Source organism: Spinacia oleracea, unplaced genomic scaffold, assembly GCF_020520425.1.
Source record: "Spinacia oleracea cultivar Varoflay unplaced genomic scaffold, BTI_SOV_V1 SOVchr0_072, whole genome shotgun sequence".
In the NCBI taxonomy this organism is placed as follows: domain Eukaryota; kingdom Viridiplantae; phylum Streptophyta; class Magnoliopsida; order Caryophyllales; family Amaranthaceae; genus Spinacia; species Spinacia oleracea.
The window spans coordinates 56441-63847 of record NW_026614400.1 but is presented as its reverse complement, the minus strand read 5'-3'; the positions used below and the strand labels follow the sequence as shown (position 1 = coordinate 63847).

Here is a 7407-nt window from a genome sequence, read left to right as displayed (position 1 = left end):
CAAAAAATTTCCATCAATTATAATAGATGTTCTTAAATTAGTCTTTTTTAGGGGAACTCTTGAATACTTCTTAAGATAGTATAATTCGCGGTTATGTTTTGAGAATTTAAAATAACTAATTTGACCATCGAACTTGGATATACTAGTACATCATCTAGTGATATAATATTGAGTATAAGAGAGACATACAATAATATATCGATTAAAAAGCCCGATAATTGAGGCTAAGTCCAAAATGATATTAGACCCCATCTCAAATATTCTCCATCAATTTTACTAAGATGTTTTTTTAGATTAGTATAATATGAGTGTAACAATACATAAAACTATATGATAACTATATAATACAAAAGCTTCGCTTTAGCGAGTCAACTCCTTATGCTTTACGAATTGATAATAATTGATACTCCGACATAATTGATATTTATAGATATAATCCAAGAGCTGAGGTCTTTTGGTAATCACGCTTTTGGTGTCCCCACGTAAAATACAAAAATACCTTCAGTTCTCTATTATTCTCCAATTCAATTATGATTAATCTAATATACAATATAAAGGAGGCATTTTGCCGAAATATTAGAGCGCCACCTAGGATTACTAATGGTTTCGGCCAATTAAAAAAAGATTTCTAATTATTTTTGAAATAAAAAAATTGAGTGTCACGTAGATAATTAATAGGTGCCACGTAGTGATATTAAATTAATTAATTAATTACTAATATATACAATTCTAATCCAAAATCCAACATTCTAATAATTAAAAAATAAATCTAAAATAAAATTCATCCAAAATCAAACACTAATCTAAAATAATTAATCTAAAATCAAACATTGATCCAATACTAGAGACGCCACGTAGGAAATCTAATGGTTTCGTCCAATAAAAAAAGACTTTAAAATTATTTTTGAATTAAAAATCGAATGCCACGTAGATCAAAAATGGGTGCCACGTAGATATTTTTATTAATTAATTATTAATATTTTATATACAATTTCATCCAAAATTAAACATTATAATAATTAAAAAATAATCTAAAATGAATTCAATCCAAAATCTATAAAAAAACCAATCTAATCTAATATATAAAATATAGCAGTTGATATATATATAAGAGTTTTATTTTAACGTAACAATTTAATAGAAACCGTGCATCGCACGGGTTAAAATCTAGTATTCAGTAACAATAAACATTATTTCTTATTAAAAAGAAAGCATAAGAAATTAATTTCTCAAAATAAGTCATCAACCTCTCATTCTTCTATGCCCTCCTTATAAATAAATCTACTAACAACCATTTTCGTTATATCTTACACAATCAATCTATAAAATAATACTTTAGTTCTTACTGGAAGTTTATGCTTTAATATGTGATTAGCCAAGTACATTTCGAGAAAAAAAAATGTGATTGCGTAAGAAATCGTAAATCAATTGCGCATAAAATATGTGATTAGCCAAGTACATTGCGAGGAAAAAGGTGAAACACACTATTTATATATTAATTTTCTTTACTGAATACTACAATTTAGATTTTTGGTCATATAATAGGTGTTTACTTGTTTACTATGTAAATGCTTTTAGCTAGAGATTATATCTAATTTTCTTTCATATGAACTTTTTGAAACAATTTTTCTAGCATACCCTCTATTTTTATTACGATTAGATGTCATAACGTAATTTTAATTTTTATAATCTCGCACGCATAGCGTGCATATAAGACTAGTATTGTATAGATAAGGGTATTACTTTGATTATAAATGTAACCCATACTGACTATATATGAGAGCGAGACACCGTATTGACAGTAATAAGGAAATTGATGAAAGAACATACCATTTAAACAGAGCAATTGAAGCCAGGAGGTGGAATTCTTGCCACAACTGAGGAGAAGCTGAAGGGCAACTGGAACATACAAATTAAGGTTAAGAAGTTTAACTTTAAGTGCTGTACACAAACAAACTGCTGCGTCTGCGTCAGCAGTCCTTGCAAGATTGGGCAACATTTGCTCTTTGAATCACCAAGCCCAATGTGGATTAGCCCACAAAGAGGTCCACACATGCACCCAACTTCAAGATATCAATTGGGCATGAGGGCTGCCTTTCGGTGGGGTTGTGGTTCCTGGGCTTCCTCCTGGTGGGCACTTTCCACTTGGGCTGTTGGGGGCTCACTCCACCTACGGGCAATTTGGGTACGGCCACCGGTGGAAGGGGCAATTTGGGTACGGCCACCGTGGAAGGGGCAATTTTGGTACGGCGACCGGTGGAAGGGGCAATTTGGGTACGGCGACCGGTGGTAATGATGGCAATTGGGTACGGCAACAGGTGGAAGGGGCAATTTGGGTACGGCGACAGGTGGAACGGGCAGTTTGGGGACGGTCACCGGTGGTACAGGCCGATCCTCCACCGGGGCCTGTCCGCCTCCGCCTCCACCGCCGCAGGAGCCGCACCCAAAGGGAGCGGCCAAGGAAATAAGAAGGATGCATAAAAGAGAAGAGAGGCGGACTTGGAGAGCCATAGTGGAAATAGTTTTAGTAGTATTAGTATATAGGGAAGTGTGATGGAATGGTATAGTAACGAAGAAAAGGGTGTGGGTTTATAGAGGGGAAATATGCAAAATGCATGGCAAAACAACAAAAATAATACAGAACAATGAACAGCATATTACGTGAAATTGGGACTAAGGGGAAAGGCCCCAAGAAGAGTCTGCCAAAATGATAACCCCCACTGCTAGTTGGCATATACAACCTTACAAATTCATATTTGCTACAGTTGCTTTCAAATATATTATATAGATATATATTTTTTTTCCCTTTACCGTCGTTTTTTATTGAGAATCTTCACTGTACAAACAAAACTAAATAATTACCATAACAAAGTCATATCATAACATATTGATTATTTTCTTACAAAATGTTCAGCGATCAAGAATAGTATGATCGAGCTATTGCGCAAGGGCTACTCCATAGTCCTAGGCCGGGTTGCATCGACCAGGGTTGTTGAGTAGCATGATAGATAGTACTTAGTAAAGGGTGTAAATTTGCATATACCAATTTTTTGGCTAACGGTAAATTGACAACATTTCCAAAGTCTCTTGACTCGAGAATCTTCACAGTACAACTAACGTACAACTAAGAATTTTTTTGCCCGTTATACTCATTGGGTACAAACAATAACATTGAGGTATATATCATATATTCAAGAAGTTACAACCGATTGTACATAAAAAGTTATCGTGTGACTCTTATACGGAGTAATAGACTAATCATGGGCTTGAACCGAACGACTCGTTAGGGAAGAGAAGGGCCTACATGTTATAACTTTAGCATGAAGAATTGGTTGTTACAATATAGCTTAGTTAAATCAGTCAGATTCTAAAGCTTAAAATTGTAGAAATGTGGTACATCCTTGTTCAAATATGGAATAGTCGGTTCGAGATTTGGACAAAAGCATATATCTGTGTTTCTTCTGGAGCCGAAAGGACTGTCCATGGATGAAGTATCAACGAATTTGCAACAAGTAGTTGCTTCAGGTTTTCACTTGGGTACTGCTCTACCTTATAGCTTTCTTTCTGATCAGTATTTTCAGTCACCTTTGCAGGTCAAACTCATTGGAAGTTAATTTTCATCTTTAAAAATACCTAGTGGGGTTTATTAAGCTAATAACCTTGAAGTTTGAGGCCAACAATTTATCACCGGTTCAAGTTCAATTCCAAACACAAATTTTATAATCCAAGTACAATAATAACTAAAATAAGTTATAATCATATATTATATAAAGAGAAGAAATCATGTGGTGATGACGTTTGTCACTCATTGCTTGACCTCTCTTTTGATATAAATAATTTAATTTAAAAAAACAATTAACCAACAAATAATACAAAGTCCACTAATATCACGTAAACTATGTTCCAATATCAAAAAAATATCACCATATATAGCGCATAAACTAGCCCATAATTTCTTAACTAATTTAAGAAAAAACCATGTTAGAATTTAGGTAAATCTCAGCCCATAAAATCGCTTGTCAGCTTTTTTTTAGGAAAACAAGTTTAGCATAATCTCACATATAATATCACGTAATTTGTGTAAAACTTCCAAAAAAAAATACACTAAACGATTCATATATTATGCTACGAAGTAAAATATTATCTTATCCTTTCAAAAAAAAAGTAAATATTATTATTGGGAAAGAATTATATGCTAAAGATAAATTAGTCTAAGCACAAATTTAGTTATAAGGGTGTACAATAAATATTGTACATCGGGTAAAGTTAACTCAAAATACTTAAAAGTAAGCTTATATATGTAAAAGTTATTATTTTTTGTGATAAATTTTTTCATTTTAGTAAAACTTATTTCTTCAAAATCACTAATTATAATCTATAACATTAATCATTTAACTCTTTAAAATATTATCAATCAACTTTTTTGTACTAATATAAAAGTTAATCAAACTTGGTTAAAGTACAAAAAACTAGGTAAAATTATATTGGTGTACAATAAATTTATTGTACACCTTATGCGCGCAAGACCTTTTGTTAGTCTAAATTTATTTTGTTATTGAGGAGAATTGAAGATAATATTGATGCCATTATAAAAACTTAAAGATTTTTTGATAACAATATCCTAAAGTATTACGTACGTAGTATAATCGCAAACTAACAAGCATTCGATTCTTACAGAACCATATATATATTATGCTAAAATTCTCTACTAACCTAAAAAGCTGATTCTATGTTATTTAATTAAAAAATCTCACGTCCTTATATATTTTGACTTAGCTAAAAATATTATATCAATATATAGACATAATTTATGCACGTAATCAGATGCTTAAGTAATTATTGCACGAATGTTTCGATATCTACGCTATATATAATAAATTATGGCAAATTAACTTGCTAAGATGAAAATGTTAATATATGTTACTCCCCCCGTCTTAATACTGCCTCACTTTCATATATAGCCGTCCCTTAATACTGGACCCCGTTTTTATAAATGGGATAGTTTTACTAATAATTAATCATTTATCTAAGGGCTTTGTTAAGTCCAATTGTCAAGTGATCTTAATATAATATTGCAATAAACTAAAATTCGATTCCCTAATCCATATATAGATATATATATATTATATTATATATATATTATATATATATATATATATATATATTATATATATATATTACGATACTATATCTGAAGTGTATTATAGTCTTAAAATTATTAGTCTAAATTTAAAAGTGCATTTACGCGCACGAGGTCTTATATTCTTCAGTCCATAAATGTTTATAATATTTTGACCAAAAGAGTAGTTTAAATATTAGGTAAACTTAGCTGTGGGATCTTATTTAATCCATATCAATGCAAATTTCAAATATCAAATTTTTATAATTTTGACTAATACGTAATTGAGGATATAATACTCACAGTAGTACATAGGCAAACCCATGTACTATAATGAAAATTGGAAACTTTATTGAATGAGGGATACTAGAAAAGTAGTTTTTCAAAAGATATTTCTAAAAAAACAATAATCATTTCTTTAAAATTATTTAATAGAGAAGTGACAGTGTAACTCGAAAAAAAATAGATGATGAAGTGGAGAGAAAGAAAATGAAATGGGAGATGACGAAGATAAAACTGAGAAATTATAAGGGATATTTAACGTCATTGGCATGCTGGGAATTTTTAAAATCTCAGGGTTCATTATATGATGAATTATTGAAATAAGAGAGTATTTGGTAAATATTTGTAAACCTAAAGGATATATGGTGAAAAAAACCGTCGTTTTAAAAGAATATATTGGGATTGGAACATAGAAATCTTTATTGAGATGTGATCAATATTTACTAAAATCAATAAATATATTTTATTTTTGCTTTAGGATGGAAAAAAAAAATGAATATTGAATCTAAGTTCAAAATTAACTATAGAGTATAACTTAATTTTTTGTAAGTGTCAATTTTTATTATGTTTTTTGAAAGATTGACTCCTCTTCGTGGTTATTAAGAAGAGTAGGGAACCCATTGAATATGGGACAAAAGCTCTACTAATGAAAAAAAAAAAAAAAACTTAATTAAAGTCATATGCTTAGAAATAAGGAAACAATTTACTTTTCCACCTAAAAAATTGAAAATTATGTTTCCCACCTAAAAAATAGAATTGTATTTTCCACCTAAATGTAATTTTTTTTTTTTACCACCTCTTAATCAGAAAGATGGACGAAAAGTTATACGGGTCCATTTAACGACTATTTCTGATTTCTTTCTCTTCTTCCGTGATTCTTGTATACAATAATAAGCTACCATTTTTTCTTGCTTCCCATTAAATCACATAATTTGGTAAATATCTCAAATTGATAGAGGCATGCTTCCTTCCTATTTGCGAACAGAATCAAGGTAATTTAAGGTATGATTTTAGGTTGATATGCGTCAAAAAGGAGTCTCAGATAATATTTTCGTCCATCTTTCAGTAAGAGGTGGTAAAAAAATTATTTCATTTTGTGGTGGTAGAAAAAAGTTGTCAATCTTTTTAGGTGGTAAAAGTAAATTTACCATAAAATAAACAAAGAATTAAGGTTACCATCCCAACAAAAATGTAGATGGCACCCGCTAGACAAAGAGAAAAAATTAGGGGTTTTAGGGGAGAGGATTGAGGTGATGGTTGATTTTGAAAGTCCGTATTTAATTTGGAGGCCATTAATCGTACACCCTCCGTCCTAAATTAGTTTTAAAACTATCAGGACACGTAGTTATAGAAGATAAGTTGTTGTTTAGTTATCAAATATTATTTTATTGGAATAATACATGTGAAAGAGATGGTGATGAGTATTATTTTATTGAAAAGTAGCTGTGATAGAAATAATGAAGTACCTTTTTAATTAAATGTGCGAGAGTGTGAGACCAAACTTTTTGGCAGTGGAAAGAAACATGTATTAAAATAATTGTGGGGTATTTCCAAATAGAATTGGAAAACCTAATGTGGGACGGATCAAAGTAGAAAGTGTAAACTAATATAGGAAAGAGAGAGTATTTGTTAATGTTAAGATATCCACTATTACTCACTAAATTAGATGTAGTTTAAATCGTGTAAAATTAATGTAAAACCCAAGTGGACGGATCAAAGTAGAAAGTGTAAACATAATCCAGGGCAGAGAGAATATTTGCTAATGTTAAGATATCCAATATTACTCACTAAACTAGATGTACTTTAAATCGTGTAAAATTAAAGTTAAAACTTATAAATCGTGCATTGCACGGGTGCTATACTAGTTATCACTAAAATCCAAATACGGGTTACTCAATTACGGAGTAATCTAATATATATATATAAAGGGGAGTGTTTTGGAGAGATTTTAGAGCGTCACATAGGATTGTCCAGTCACATAATTAAATATTAATTTTATTTTAAAT

The 7407-nt window shown here is 30.7% G+C and overlaps 1 pseudogene; it reads right to left on the bottom strand.

The window, feature by feature from the left end:
- Positions 1–1833: 1833 nt before the first annotated feature.
- On the bottom strand, positions 1834–2511 carry LOC130465148 (36.4 kDa proline-rich protein-like; annotated as a pseudogene).
- Positions 2512–7407: the final 4896 nt, after the last annotated feature.